The following is a 16,288-nucleotide window of genomic DNA, read 5'->3' on the forward strand; positions in this document are numbered from 1 at the left end:
CAGAACACCGCCCCTCCCCCACACTTGGTCCCCCTGCTAGTACCTGTTCCCCAGGGTACAAAGTGTCCTTCTCTAGCTCTTACAAGGTCCAGATCCACCCACCCTTCCACCCTAGCATACAAGCCCCGCCCACCACTATTGACCTCAGCAGTCACAGCCCCACCCACAAGACCAGCACCTATCCTCTTGCAGCAGGGCACCCTATCCTTACTTCCAAGTTTTCTCATAGACTCCTTCTCCATTCAGCCCTGGCCCATCCCCTGACACTCCTTTTTGACTTCTTTTTGGGCCAGCTGTTATGGACCCTTCCCCTTGCTCTCTTTAGAGGTCCTCAGGATGAGCCTGATCCAATTGTGTCCCTAATGGCTAGAGCAGCCTGAGGCAATGATCTCACAGACTGCAAGTCTGCAGAAGACCAAGCCTTTAATCCCAGCAGTCAGGAGGCAGGGGCAGGCTGAGAACTGTTAGTTCCATGGCAGCCTGTTCTACAAAGCAAGTCCAGGACAGCCAAGGCTACACAGAGAAACCCTGTCGCTGGAAAAAAAAGAAAAAGAAAAAGAAAAAAGAAAACAAAAGAAAGAAAAAAGAAAAAGAATAGATGTGTCAAGGTCTGGGCAAAGGCACCTCAGTGTATGTTTGTAAACTTCCCTCAACAGTTTTATAGGAGTAGCTGAGGCAGCCGTGATCAATGGTACTCTGTGCTGCTGTGCACCCCCTCACCTGCGGTGAGGGTCTTTCGGCTTGAACCTGGATGCATGGCCAGGACACTGTGAGCTGGAGGCCTGTGCTTCCTGGTGACCACAAGGCTGAGCCCAGAATGGGGCCCTAAGACTGAAAGCCTTGGAATCCACTCGAAGGGAAGGAAACAAGGAAACTCTGGAGCAGAGTTTGTGCCCCTTGCCCTCCTGTGGCTGTGATCTCCCTCCTGGAGGGTCTCAAGCAGTGCTGGGTCTGCCCCACCTCCTGCCACCCACTCTTCCTCCTTCCTCCTGAGTGTGGAGGCAGGCAGCTGGCAAGCTCTGTGCTGCTCCTCCTGGGCCCTCCCCTTCTTGCCATTAGGCTGTGAGCTCAGTGAGGAGGCCCAGGTCACATGGCCTGTGTGCCCTGAAACTCCACTGACATTGATGCTTTGCTGTTTCTCAACAACATGCCCGGCAGTGGGGTTTTGCTTAAGGACAGGCCATGCAAACCTGGGGTTTGGTGCTCTTGTGCCTGTCTGTGCAGTTTGAGAGTCTGGGGTGGGGGAGGGGAAGTGGCACTCACTGGATAGGATGGAGGCTTCTAGAGAAAGGCCACCACAAGGTAGTGCCAACAGAAGTGGCCATGCCTGAGGGAACACAGAGGAGGGAGTGTCCCCTTCCCCTATTCAGGTGTCACAACTGTGTGAGTTGACATCAGCATAGAGACAATCAATCCTCTGATTGTCAAGTCAGATATTTTAAAACCTTAATTTGGTATACTTTACAGGCTGTTTTTAATTGCTTAATATGAACCGTATAAACTTTAACAGCATAATATTCCCTTTAATTTTTGTTCTTCATATTCCTTATATAACTTATGCATCTTCTGTGTACTTTAAATAACTTACTTGGGATTTTATAGGTTATGAGAAAGCTTCTTGCGTCTTTTTGTTTTTTGTTTTTTGGGTTTTTTTTTTTTTGCAAATATATATGTATCTATCTCAATCTTTTTATACAAACCCTTATTTAACAAATTATTTTTATTTAACCACATCACATTTTTATTTATTAATACCATGAGATTTAATAGTACTATAGAGAAAGCCGCATCCTACCTTTATAAAAAAATTCCTGGGAAGGCCTGCTTGGAACAACTAAGTACTCCTTAGGGAATTGAGACCCAACAGAGGCTACCTAACTTTAGCAGCTCAGCCATAACTGTTAGTTTTTGGAAGTACTATGTTACTGTTATGTATCGTGTAAAACTGTATCAAAATTAATCTAAACATCAAAATCATAACATAAACATTCTGGGTCCAGGAAGTTGATCTCATAGGTAGTTGATAGGGTGCATAAAGAAGAGAGGAAGGATACTTTGTAACTGTCTTCAAGGACATGTTACCAGCTCTGTTTTAGCCTTTGTTTTTTGTATTTATCTCTTAGGTTCTGTAGGGATGTAAAGAAAATGAGTGAGTGAGTGAGTGCGTGAAGAACCAAACAACAGCCCCCACACAGGCAAGCTTCCTCCCCTGCTGTAGGTTTTGCTCACCTCCTGGAGCTAGTGCAGGGGCCTTCAAAACCACCTGGTAGCTGCAGCTGTTCTTCCTAATTCTTACTGTTTTCGCATGGTCTCTTCTGTAAATGCTTCTCAGTTGAAGTTAGGATTGTTACTGGAGGCAGTGACCACAGAGTGAGTCAGCAGGCAGGACAATCAGAGGACTGACTGTCTCTATGCTGATTTCCACTAACACAGTTTGACACCTGAATAGGGCAAGGGAACACTCCCTCCTCTGTGTTCCCTCAGGCATGGCCACTTCTGTTGGCAGGACCTTGTGGGGGCCTTTCTCTAGAAGCCTCCATCCTATCCAGTGAGTGCCACTTCCCCTCCCCCACCCCAGACTCTCAAACTGCACAGACAGGCACAGGAGCACCAAACCTGTCCGGAGCCAGCCCAGGGTCATTCAAGGCTAAAAGAATCTACTGGCTGAGGCAAAATTCTGATGTCCCATTCCAAAGCTAAACTTCCTCATTTCAGCCTCTGCATAACCTCCTCCTTTAGACCTCTGCGGATGTTGTTTAGCAGACTTCCTCCTTTTACCCCCTGCAGATGTTGTTTAGCTGGGTTGGCTGGGGACTTTCCAAGAGATAGTTAGCTAAAATAAGATAGGAATTGTTTCAAGATGAACCACAGGATGTTCCCCTGCTGAGATCACCTGGAGGCATTCTCAGACCCCTCCCCTACTGCTTGGCTCCTGCTTCCACCCCATATAAGCTTTTGCTTTCGATTCAATAAACAGACCTTGATAGGAGTTCTACTTGGTCACGTCTCCTTCTTTCTCGTCCCATCTTTTCAGGTATGGCTCCCCTTGCGACCCCGTAATTACTGGTCCTGCTGGACTGGACACAAACCCAAGGTCTACATGGCCTGTCCTTAAGCAAAACCCCACATCTGGGCATGTTGTTGAGAAGCAGCAGAGCATCAATGTCAGTGGAGTTTCAGGGCACACAGGCCATGTGACCTGGGCCTCCTCACTGAGCTCACAGCCTAATGGCAAGAAGGAGAGGGCCCAGGAGGAGCAGCACAGAGCTTGCCACCTGCCTGCCTCCACACTCAGGAGGAAGGAGGAAGAGTGGGTGGCAGGAGGTGGGGCTGGCCTAGCACTGCTTGAGACCCTCCAGGAGGGAGGTCACAGCCACAGGAGGGCAAGGGGCACAAACTCTGCTCCAAAGTTTCCTTCCCTTCGAGTGTATTACTAGGCTTTCAGTCCTAGGGTCCCATTCTGGGCTGAGCCTTGTGGTCACCAGGCAGCGTAGGCCTCCAGCTCACAGTGTCCTGGCCATGAATCCAGGTTCAGGCCGAAAGACCCCCACCCCAGGTGAGGGGATGCACAGCAGCACAGAGTACCATTGGTCAGACCTGCCCCAGCTGCTCCTGTAAAACTGTTGAGGGAAGTTTACAACCATCCACTCAGCTGCCTTTGTCCATCCCCTGGCACATATATTCTTTTCTTTTTCTTTTTGCTTTCCCACTTTTCTTTTTTCTTTTTCTTTTTTTCCCTCAGAGACAAGGTCTCTCTGTGTATCCTTGGCTATCCTGGACTCACTTTGTAGTCCAGGCTGGCCTTGAACTCAGTTCTCAGCCTGCCTCTGCCTACTGAGTGCTGAGATTTGAGGTTTGGTCTTCTGCAGACATACAGTCTGTGAGATTACTGGAGCAGGCTGCTCTAACCATTATGGACAGGCACATCCTGAGGACCTGCTAAAGAGGGCAGGGGCAACAGTCCATAACAGCTGGCACAGAAAGATGTCAAAAAGGTGTGTCAGGGGATGGGCCAGGGCTGAATGGAGAAGGAGTCTATGAGAAAACTTGGAAGTAAGGATAGGGTGCCCTGCAGCAGGAGGACTGGTGCTGGTCCTGTGGGAGGGGCTGTGACTGCTGAGGTCAATATTGGTGGGCGGGGCTTGTATGCTAGGGTGGAAGGGTGGGTGGATCTGGACCTAGTAAGTGTTAGAGAAGGAAACTTTGTGCACTGTGGAATCCCTTGGGAACAGGTGCTGGCAGGGGAGGGGGAGGGGCGGTGTTCTGGAGCACTTAGAGCTGAGCCTGGGAGGTAGACAGACTGAGGCAGAGGTGTGAGGGCCAACCTGGATGTGTTGGGCCCACTAAATTACTAGGGAAGCAGGAAGTGGTGAGGTGTTGGGGGCGTGGCTATGGATCCTGCAGTGTGGAAGTAAGGGGCAGCCAGGGTGGGAGGCTAGGTGATCTCTTACAAAATTGGGCTGGGCTCTGGATGTTGACCTGAGAGGGGGCAGGGTCACTCTAAGAGCAGGATGGGGTTGTGTAGGTGTATACTAGTGTGGGGTTGTGAGAGCTGACTGAAGAGTGGTGGACTGAGCTCTCTTGCTGATGCAGGGCTTGATTGAGGTCCTCTGGCCTTTAGCTCAGTGCTGGATTGTGTCAGTATAACTTTTGATACCTACTGAGTGTTGTGTGGACCTGCTGAAGGAGAAGAGTGTCCAAGGGCTGTTTCTGCTGTGGCAGTTGTTGTAGGTTGGGCTGTGTGAGTGGTGAGATACATGAGCAGTTAATGCAGAGCACCAGGCCAAGGCTATGATGTGAGTGGTCACTTTCTGAGGAGGGGTCAGAAGGCTGAATCCTCACTTGAACTTCATTTGGCAGAGAACACCTGTAGCAGTGGGGCACTGTGACCTGCTGAGATAGAGTAGTGGGTGGGGGCTGTGGTTGCAAAGGTCAGGGAAGGGCAATGGGTTTCAACCTTCCTAATGCTGTGAATCTTTAACACAGTCCCTCATGTGTTTCGTTGCTATTTAATTACTGGAATTTTGCCACTGTTATGAATAGAACCTCAACATATATAGCTGGTGTGGGGGTCGCGACCCACGGGATGAGAACCCTGTATGTGGGGGGGGGGGTGAAGCATTGTACATTCACAGTGAGAAGCTGTGAGTGCTGAGTTAAAGAGCTGTAGGTGCAGGTGGGAGAACAGAAGCTGTCTCTGCTGGGGTCGCTTGTGCTGGAGGTGTTGTGAGTGGGGCTGTGATGACTTAGATAGTAGTGGAAGGCGGGGCTTGATGCTGAGGTGCAGCTGAGGCTGATGGTGTAGGCATAGTGGGCAGAGCTTGCAAGCCAAGGTAGGTGCTTTGAGCAGTGCTAGGTCTGCCTTCTGTCTTGCCAGCTGATGGACAAGTTGAGGGCTGAGTGAAGTGTAAAATGTTGGCAAAACTACTGAATGCAGTGGAGAAGAGGGAGCCTGTTTGTGTGTGCTGCAGCAACTTTTGTGGGTGGGCTGTGAGGGCTTTCCTAGGTGGGCTGCATTTGGACTGGATATTCCCAGGAAGGGTCAATCGTTTTACCTATCTCCTTTTTGGAAGGAATATTAAGTGTTCATCTCCGGTTATGTTAAGTAGGCATATTTGGAGTTAATAACAATGAATCTTAGGCCCAAATTTTGAGAGACTCTCTGAACAGACCAGTCAAGAGCTGAGTCCATATGCAGTGGCAAGGATCACTTTATATTGCATGGTAAAACCCAGGACACACCTCCAATGCGCCGATGCAGCAGGTGCAGGGAAGTGGCCTGGAGTCTCAATTGAGAGGGTTTTTAAAAAATAGGTTTTAGACAAAGAGATGGGTTCTACAGTATATGATTGGATGACATCTGGGCAGAAAATCTGCAAGCAGAGAGTTACAAGACTTAGAGTTTCATGGTTGGGTAATAGGTGTAGGGCAAATTTGCCTATAGAAAAGATTGGCTGAAGCAGTCATGGGGGTATTAGGAAGTTTGGACTAGCCTCTGTTAATTGGTTGTTGCTATGTTCCAGACCCCCTGCTGCCAAGCTTGACCAGTAGAGAGTGTATTTGGACTTTCCCAAGGTGAGTTGATTGTGTTGCCTTGGAATATATTTTCTGTTTAGGCTAGTTTGTGCTTAGTCTGTAATCTGAGTTCAGCCCTTGGCTAGGTTTAACACAAAATGGAGTTTCCTTTGCAAAATGGAGTCTCTTTTTCCAAAGGGAGTTTGTTTGGTCCTTACAAACAAGATAGTTTAGACTGACGGTTTTATTTTACATTTTAAACCGTTTGTGTGTGTCTGCAGATGTAGGCAGATACTCTGAAAAGCATATTCACTATTTGTCATGGAAGCCATTCAATTGTAGAATAATATAATTACCTGAATACTAGATGGTATTAAACAGAAAAGTATAAAAACCCAATATCTACAGGAACTCAGAAAATGAGAACACCAGGTTGTTTCAGTTTTCTTTAGGTATTTTTAATGATATTCAATAATACTACATGTGGTTCACAACCATCTATAGTGAGATCTGCTGCCCTCTTCTGGCTTGCAGGCTCATATGCTGTGTGAATAATAAATATATCTTTATATAGATTTTTTTTTCTTTAAGATCCGAAGGTACAGCTTATGTTTTAAGACTTTGAATTCACATAGTGTCTCTTCTTGGGCTGATTAGCTTTGTTTTGTATCTTTGTCCTAGTGTCAGGTAGTCTCCTGACCCAGGACAGGTATGTTGGAGGAAATTTTAAAACAAGCATGCTCGGGTTGGGAGATGGGGTGTCTAATCCAACTCCAGAGCCAGCTCTTTAAGAGAGAAGTACAGCATGAAGCAATAGAATTTCTCCTAATATTAGTGAAAAGAGATGGGGAAGAATACGCCATTCTCACCAACGGAAAAGCCTACCAAGAGGGCAATTCCAATTCAGAACATCTTTGACCAATATCCAAGGACACCTAGATGTATTAAAAAAAAAAAAACCAAAAACGAAAAGAGAAAACAAAAGCAAAACCAGAACACTGTTGTTTTTAAAGGTAAAAGCACAGAACGATGCTTACACCTCAATTGTGGGAGAATTCAGTGCCCCACTCTAACCAATGGACAGATCACTGAGGCAGAAACAAAATAGAGAAATAACGAAACCAACAGATGGAACGAATCCAATGGAACCAATTGTTATCTATAGAACTTTTCACCCAAGCACAAAAGAATATTCTCTCTTCTTTGTGCCACATGGAACCTTCTCGAAAATTGGCAGTATATACTCGGTCACAAAGCGAACCGTAACTTATACAAAAAAAATTGAAATTACCTATTGTGCTTTTCCAGATCGCCATGGATTAAGATGGATCTCAACAACAGAAATAACAAAAACCCTACACAATCATGGGAAATGAGCAACTCCCTACTCAGTAACAACTGAGCCAGGGAAGAAATCAAAAATAAATTAAAGACTTTTCAAAATCAATGAAAATGAAGGCACAATATATCCAAGCTTATGGGACACAATGAGAGCAGGACTAAGAGGAAAGTTCGTAGCTCTAAGTGCCTTCATACAGAAATTGGGGAGATTCCATACTAGCCACTTAACAGCTCCTCTGGAAGCTTTCATAACAAAAGAGGCTGACAAACTCAAGAGGAGTAGATGGCTGCAAATATTCAAACTCAAGCTGAAGTCAACAAACTAGAAACAGAGGACAAGAGGAAGAATGAACGGAATGAAGGGGCCTTCCTTTAAGAAAGTCAAGAAGATAGACAAAAGACACACACTTAGCCAAACTAACTACAAGGCAGAGAGAAAATATCCCAATCAACAAAATCAGAAAGGACGATCAGAACATAACAACACACATTGTGGGAAAACTCCAAAGAAACATTAGGTCCTACTTCAAAAAACCATAGTCCACAAAATTGGAAAATCTAAATGAAATGGACAATTTTCTTGGTAGATTACATTTACCAAATCTAAATCAAGATCAGGAAAACAAGTTAAATATCTCCATAAGCCCTAAGGAAAAGAAACAGTCATTGAAAGTCTCCCAACAATGGGGGGAAAAAGCCTCAGGACCAGATGATTTTATCTCAGAATTCTACCAGACTTTCAAAGAAGAGCTAATACCAATACGCTTCAAACTTTTGCACAAAATAGAAACAGAAGGAACATTGCTTTTGGTAAGTGCCCCATTACCTAGCCTTTGACTAGCTTTTCAGCCTTTCTAGGCCACATTAACAGCGCCCCTAGTGTCATCAAGAAAAAAAGTTACAAAAGAGAATGACTTTGCCCATTGTCCCACTTTATAGGCTGAAATGTTAAGTCAAGGACAACTCTCACGCAGGAGGGACAAATGGCCACAAGGAAAAAAGCTCTTATTCTGTTTAACCCAGTCGTGCTTTGTGCCCACCTCATATCAGCAAAAAGTGGGTGCCATCCGGTTAATGGTCATGAGAGCACAGTACCTGGCCCTACAACAGGCCAATTGTGCTACCTATTGGACAGGTGTAGGAGCCTCAGAGTGCAGTCCGTCTGTCAGGTCCTTGGTGCTCTGTGCGACGGATCCAGGTTTCCTGTCAACCTGGAGACAGTCCTGACCATGGATCCCAGCAGGTGAATCCCAGTGGCCCTGTTCTCACACAAGCAGCGGGCTTGGTGTAAGGCATGGATGGAATGAAATACAAACCTTTGTGGGTCTCTGTCGTTGGGTGCACAGCTTGTCATCATCAGGTTGTTTGCTGTGCCCAGAACTCTCAGCAGCCTATGAGGTCGTGTGGAGTTGGAAGCTCACTCGGTACTCACCAGGCTGCAGCTGAGGCACTAGAACCAAGTTTCAGACACCAAAGCCCATCCTAGAAGCCCATACCTAGGAGAGAGGAGGAGGATATATTCCAAAATGGACTTCTCCTCACTTGGGGAGGACGGTGTGACCACTGTGGGCTCAGAGGAGCCCGGGTGGAATGGTGCTGAGAAGGCAGCTAAGTAAAGGCCCTGTCAGCTCACTCTCACAGTGAGACTCTAAAGGCAAGGCAACACTGAGCCACCATTGGCTTGCAGAACATGGCCCACTCCAAGCTGTTCCCAGACCCATCCAGAATGTCATGCCCTCATATAGGGGATGGCAAAAAGGCCCTCCCTCCTGCTGTGGCCCCCTGACCTTGCTGACATGGCCCCAAACACCTTGGTGTTTAGAAAAAGGGAGAACTGCAAGGAAATGCCCTCTGTGCTAAGGATCTCCTGCTGCACTGTGGATTGCACAGATAAACAGCACTTAGTGTCTGTGCCCTCCCTCCCCCGCATCATATGTGCTTCCTCATGTCGTTTTTTCAGCCCAGACCCATGTAGTGTATGAACAGCATCCAGGAGGCCAGGTGCCAAGTCTAGCGCCCGGCACTGAGTTGACACCGATGCCCTGGCAAATGTGTGATGAACAGGGAAAGCCCCTGGTCCTTCTGCAGTGCAAGAGCTCGGTGGAGAGGTTTCCCCAGCAAGGAAGGCTGGCTCCCACCCAGCTACTTTTTTCTTTCTTTCCTTCTTTCTTTCTTTCTTTCTTTCTTTCTTTCTTTTTTGTTTTTTGTTTGATAAAACCTCAAGAAGTCATATAGTTTTAATAACCTGAAATTATAAAAAACTTATAAATATACACAGTACATGTTGAGGGATGGAGGAAAGAGGAGGAGGGATGGGGCATTTGGGTTGACAATGAAAAATTATGCCATTCAGGTTGACAGTGCTTCCCACAAGAGCCATATATAGCTCTGATTCCTTGGGGTTGATGAACAAGTATTAGGTAGCCAGGTGAGGTGGCTCACGGCTGCAAGCCCAGCACCTGGGAGACAAAGGCAGGCAGATCTTTGTGAGTTCCAGGCCAGCCTGGTCTACAAAGGGAGTTCCAATCAGCCAAGGTTACACAGAGAAATCCCATCTCAAAAAGCCAAAAAAAAAAGTGTTAAGTGGAGGACATTTTGTAACAAGCGTTTGAAGGTTCCTTTTCAAAGTTTCTAGTGTCTGTCTTCATCATGGGTCAGGCAATTTCCTACCCGGAGGCACTGAGAAAAAAGGCCTGTGTCTCTCAGGCCAGGGTACAGTAGTGTCCATCTCTTAGCAGACAGGCAGCAGTTTGAGGTGTGCTTATACAGGGCTAAGGGATGCTTGGCAGTGACCCTTGGCTGCTGCTCAGAAACTTCCTGTCATCATCTGCGGAGGGCAGGGACCCAGGAGAATGGAATCTCCTGCTTCTAGATACCTGACTAGTTGAGGAGACACCACCGGGTCAGTAGCTATAGCCTTCCACACCCAGTTTGCTGAGGACATAAAACTGTGGCTGCTGTCCATGGAAGGGCAAGGCTGACCCAAGGGTTGGCTAGCATAGTATGCAGACTCTGGGCTCAACTTTAAGATGTTTACTGAGCACCACGAGATTTGTTTTAATGTAGTAAGAACTGAAACTGACCCATTTTCAGAAAAAATGGTGACTTTTTCCCAGTCTTTAGTTGACCGGGACTTCATGAGCTTGTTTTGTTTGTGAATGATGTACAGATTATACTTGTTTTATCTGGGTATTGCTCCTCAATCACTTCCTCCTCTTCGTCCCCTTCCTCCCCTTTCTTTCACTCCTCCTCTTCCTCCTCATCTGTCTCTCTTAGGGATATGGTTGAGAGGTCAGCTTTCATGATGGAATGGCAAGTGTTGTACATAGACATCACGTGCTAAGGAGCTACCTGCTGCAGGCACTGCCCCTTCCATCTTACCAGTAGCCGATGGAGAAACTGTCCCATTATCAGATGTGCCCTCTCAGCTCAGGCCACTTGTCTCCTGTGGTGGACAGGTGTCATGGGCACTTACAGGGATGTTGCTCTTTTTCAGTGTACTAGAAGGACCTGGGGAAAGGTTGCCTGTAAGTATCTGTTTGTTGGGAACCCCTTGGTGGGACTTCTTGCCATCTTTCTTGGCCTTATGCAACCAAGAGGAACATCGGGTAGGTAAAAGCCTCATCCATTTTTGGATGTGGCCCCGCACTTGTAAATGGAAATTGTGCCTCGCTCACCACAGCCACATTAGTCGATTTGCTCCTGACTGTATTCCCCAGGAGCTCTGGCTTGTCTCTCTGGAAGTTGAAGTAGCTATAGATCTAAAACAAAATGGATTAGGCTAGCCAATTTGAAACACAGCTATACTGACCACACCACATTCTCCTGGTCTTTTATTGTGATGCAGAAAATGGCAGAAGTGGCTGGTGAAAGGTGTGCTGTGCTGTGGCAGGACCCCAGTAAAGAGAAATGACTCATGTGTAAGGTAGTGACACATGTATGTGACATAAACTGGCTTCTCCTCTGCCTACCTGACTGCCTGTCTTCGGACATCTAAAGGGACAAACTGGAGTGCATTGTCAAAGTCTTGTACCCTTTAGTAAACAACACTGTCTGCTGAATGAGGAGCTTGAAGCACATTGTTAATAGGGTGTGTAGATAGGAAGAGGTTCTCTTCACAAAAAGTGGGAGACAAAGAAAAGCTTTGTAAGTTGCCATGATTTTCCAGTCTTCTCCAGAGCAGAGCTGGCAAAGAAAGGTCTTCCAGCTTTCCTTCTCAAAAATCTTGCGTGGGCTCCTTCTCCAGCTGCTGCTGCTGCTAGGAAGGGATATCTCAACCGACCTGAGGAGCCCTGCATCCTGAGCCTTGCTTGTCTTCCTCCTCCTTCATCTTCTTCTTATTATTTTGTTTGTTCAGTTGGTTTTTCAAGACAGAATTTCTCCATGTAGCCTTGTCTGTCCTGGACTCCCTCAAATTCACAGAGATCTGCTTGTCTCTGCCTCCCACATGTGCTGGGATTACAGGCCTGCACCACAGCACCTGGCTTCCAAAATCTCCTTATCACCTCTTTTCTCATGACCACGTGACAAACCAGCAACAGTAGCAGCAGGAGCAGGAAGCAGCAAAAGAAAGAGCCAGGCTTGCTCTCTTGGGGCTCTGGTCTTTTTATCCCCTCTCTAGAGTCCCCAGAATTAAACTATCTTCAGCTGGCAGAACTGTGCCGCTGCCAAAGCACACAGGAGGCAAATAGTCTGCTGCTGTGGACAATCTGAAGCAGCCACATAGCCCACACCTGGGATTAAAATCAAAAGATGTTTACCTAGCATAACTGGCTTCTTTAAGACACCAAACATCTCGCTACAGCTTTGTCTTAGGCCAAGCAGGTTTGTAAGAAGTACTACATCTTATACACCTTTTCCAGTGGAGAGATGGGACAAAGTCAGCAGATGTTATCATACAGTGGGACACAGTCAGCAGGAAGCTGTGCAAAGTTACACAGGGGAATCACAGGGCACCCTGAGAGCTTTACAGACCGAGCACATAGTGGCCTTGGTTCTGGTATTCACAGCCCCATGTGATTGGAAGACTTGAGGTCACAGGTTGTGGAGCCATAGCTCCTCCAAGGCCCTTGTCCCAGGCCATTACCAGCTCTACTATGCATAATTCTGGTTTTAGAGACTGAGCTACATTCCTTCCTTCCCCATACATCAGTGCTTCTGGGTGGAAAGCTCCCAAGGCCTGGCCCCAGGCTATTACTGGCTCTGCCATACAGGATCCTAATTTTGAGGAGAAGAATATAGTGCCTTGCCCATAGATCAGGGCCTTAGGGAAAGCCTCAGTTGATCAGGCCAGCCTCAGAAGTTCCCTCATTTTTAATTATTATTTATTTTTAAAGTCCAGATGAGTTTACCGGTGTCTGATTATCCAAGAGACTCTTATGTCCTTCAACCTACAAATGCCTTCTACCATTGTGAAAAGAATTATCAGTACCCGTATTATAATCATAATATTGAACGGAGGTGGAGGGTTGTAAAGCGGTTATATGCTGTAACTTGTACAGTGTGTCTTTGGCTAGTTTGGATGGGAAATCTATACAATTGGAGAGAAACAGCTGATACAAATAATTTGGAAACATTCCCTACTTTTTGGAGCAGAGGGACTTTCCAAGTAAATAATATATGTGGAGGGCTAATATAAGCACTGATTCCAAACATGTTACAGTTGTTTTTCCTCTCTAAAAGTCCCATAGATGATCATGAGTTCCAGAGCTGTGGCCAAAAGCCAAAGGTCTGATAGAGTCTTTTTTTTATTTGTAGACATTATAATAGGATGGGGTTCAATGAGGGGATCTCAGGATATCAAGCCTGACCAGGTGGGTACGTCCAGGACAATTCAACCAGCCTCTCAGGTTGTCCATCCAGAGGCACAGAGCCCTTTAAAACCACGTACCATGTTAGAGCCATGGAACACAGCACCCAAAGGGGGATTGTGCTTTGAGAGAAGAGCATTGGCTCTTTATTGCAACCTTGGGACTATCTATCTGCTTGGGCAACCTGTGCATTGTTAGAAACCGGAAAATTCAAGTGATGAACGAAGTGCTATTTTAAACACTCTATATCCGTCTCCATCGACCTCAAAGCCATTAGCCTTATAGGTAATTAAGATTCAAGGGAAACATAGGGACCTTCCAGTAACAAACATGTAGGGATAGTTGATGATATGCCAGAATCATTCAAGAAAGCAGTGCAAGGCAGCTCTTGAAATTAACCCAGAAGATCAGTTACATCAGTCTGATACTTTCAGTTATTATGTAATGAGAGTCAGATATTTTTAAACCTTTATTTGATATACTTTACAGGATGTTTTTAATTGCTTAACATGAACCTTATAAACTTTAACAGCATAATATTGCCTTTAATTTTTGTTCTTCATATACCTTATATAGCTTCTGCATCTTCTGTGTACTTTAAATAACTTACTTGGGATTTTATAGGTTATGAGAAAGCTTGGGGTTTTTTTTGCACATATATATGTATCTATCTCAATCTTTATATACAAACCCTTATTTATCAAAATATTTTTATTTTAGCCACATCAAATTTTTATTTATTAATACCATGAGATTTAATAGTACTATAGAGAAAGCCCCATCCCACCTTTATAAAAAATTTCCTGAGAAGGCCAGCTTGGAACAACTAAGTACTCCTTAGGGAACTGAGACCCAACAGAGGCTACCTACCTTTAGCAGCTCTTTATTCCTAACAACTATAGCTTTTTGTTGTTGTTGTTTTTGAAATTTGTCAGCCATAAACTGTTAGTTTTTGGAAGTACTGCATTACTGTTATGTTTCCTGTCAAATTGTATCAAAATTAAAGTACACAAAACATCAAAGTCACAACATAAACATCTCTTTGGGTCAAGGAAGCTGATCTCATAGGTAGTTGATAGGGTGGGTGGAGAAGAGAGGAAGGATACATTGTAACTCTCTTCAAGGACATGCTACCAGCTCAGTTTTAGCCTTGATTTTTTGTATTTATCTCTTATGCTGCTCTGTTCTCCTTGTCCCTGTCACAGAGCCAGAAGGCTATTCTGTCGGACTGACCCAGGAGAGGGGGTTAAAGGACATATGGAGAAAGAAAAAACACCTATGAACCTGAAATGGGAGGGTCAAATCCCACTTTCTAGATTCAGCCCTTTGGCTTAAATGCCACAGGTCATTTTGAGAGCAGTAGGTGCTCTGCTTGGATTGATGGGAGCTCATTAGACCTCCTTGCATCCACGAGAGTGTTGCCAATTGGAGGTTTGAGGTGGTAAAACCTGATGTGCAGAAATTAATCGGAGCAGAGGAGAAAATAGAAAAAGGACTTGGAGGTCAGAAATATTTTAGCATTGTCACTATGAAGCTGTGTCTGTCAGCGCCTGCCTGTGGCCTCACAGGCACATTTGTCCTGCCTGATCTGTGCCACATGCCAGGCCATGGCTTTGGCTCACCTGCACTAGCAAGTGGCTCTCCTGAGAGGCTTGGGGTGGAAGAGGGTCTGGGGCCTAAGGCCAGGCTGCCAGGCTGCCAGTCACCCCACCCTTCGTGCCCCCAGCCACCAGCATCTAGGCCAGCTTTAAAAAAACCCTTGATGTGCTGAGGTGAGTTGATGGGTGGGGGCTCTCATTTTCTGAGAAGGGGAGGGGGCTGAGAGAGAAAAGAGGGTAGGAGGGTGGGACCCAGAGGAGAGGAGGGAGTGGGCTGCTGTAGGGATGTAAAGCAAATGAGTGAGTGAGTGAGTGAGTGAGCGAGTGAGTGAATAAGCAAAAAAAAAAAAAAAAAAAAAAAAAAAAAGCCCCCACACAGGTGAGCTTCCTCCCTGCTGTAGGTTCTGGTCACCTCCTGGAGCTAGTGGAGGGGCCTTCAAAACCACCGGGAGGGAGGGAAGAATTGGAGGATACAAGGGATGGGATAACCATTGAGATGTAACAAGAATAAATTAATAAAGGAAAAAAATTTAAAAAAAACCATCTGGTAGCTGCAGCTGTTCTTCCTAATTTTTATCGTTTTCACATATCTCTTCTTGTCTTTGGCCCATTGGTCTGTAAAACCCCTGCTGTGGTAGGAGCATTAGCTTAGAGGAACCAGTAGGAGCATTTTTGGAGGTTTTATAACTGTTTCACCAAAAAACAAAAACATAACACCAAAATAGAAAACCATTTTCCTTTTTCCTTCTGGCATCATGAAGTAATTTAAGCACTGATGTCATTTTTTGTTTTCAGGACCTTTTATTCCTACGCTTTTTTTGGTGCATTTTTTTTTAATGTTTTCTCCTCCAATCTGCTTTGGACTATGAAGTAACCAGAAATTTGGGGGTGTTGTACTACAGTTAAAATAACTTCATCCTGTGGATCTAAGCAATTTTAAAGCAAATTTCCTAGTGCAAATTATCCCTCCCTTGCTTGCTCCCTTGCACTAAGCTCTGCCCCTGCTGGGGTAGGTGGTGTAGAAGCTTAGTTGGCCCTCATAGGTGGTGTTCTGTCTGTGAGTTTTACCTGCATGTTCTCATGCCTTTAAATTCACAGAAACTTTGTCAGGGAAGCAAGGGCAGGCTTTTAGAATAAAAATAAAGAAGCTTTTGAAGTGCTTTAATAATTCATTATAAGAACTAGAGTGCAGAAGCAAAGCATCTAAGGCGGCCAACATTCTCTTCAGAATATGGCTGTCCCACGTTTACTGCTGATTCTTCTCTGCCAGGCACGACTTCTCATGTATATATACATAATCAGTACACAGATATGGATAGAGGTATCACAGGAATGCCTAGTCTCTCTCCTGTACTCAGGTACACCCCTTCAGGTGGCAGTTTGACTGAACCTGCAGGTCACTCTTCAGTAACAAGGTCCTGAGAGGGAGGTGCCAGGAGACGAGAAAGATAGAAAAATTGGAAATGGGGAAGATAAACCTGGTGGCAGGAGGTCTTGTAAAAGCAATCTCTTATGCCAAACAAG

The 16,288-nt window shown here is 45.6% G+C and overlaps 1 protein-coding gene and 1 long non-coding RNA gene across 2 annotated transcripts in view; one reads left to right on the forward strand and one right to left on the reverse strand.

The window, feature by feature from the left end:
* LOC311601305 (circadian clock protein PASD1-like) overlaps positions 1 to 16,288 on the reverse strand; it is a 250,428-nt gene that overhangs the window by 52,878 nt on the left and 181,262 nt on the right. The gene's annotated exons all lie outside the window — the stretch shown is intronic.
* On the forward strand, positions 2,703 to 8,267 carry LOC311601335. Its single transcript, XR_014780526.1, has 3 exons — positions 2,703 to 3,034; positions 6,024 to 6,075; positions 7,324 to 8,267. It is a non-coding gene; the product is annotated as an uncharacterized lncRNA (long non-coding RNA).

Source organism: Acomys minous (assembly GCF_964271855.1).
Source record: "Acomys minous genome assembly, chromosome: 7".
Classification (NCBI taxonomy): Eukaryota; Metazoa; Chordata; class Mammalia; order Rodentia; family Muridae; genus Acomys; species Acomys minous.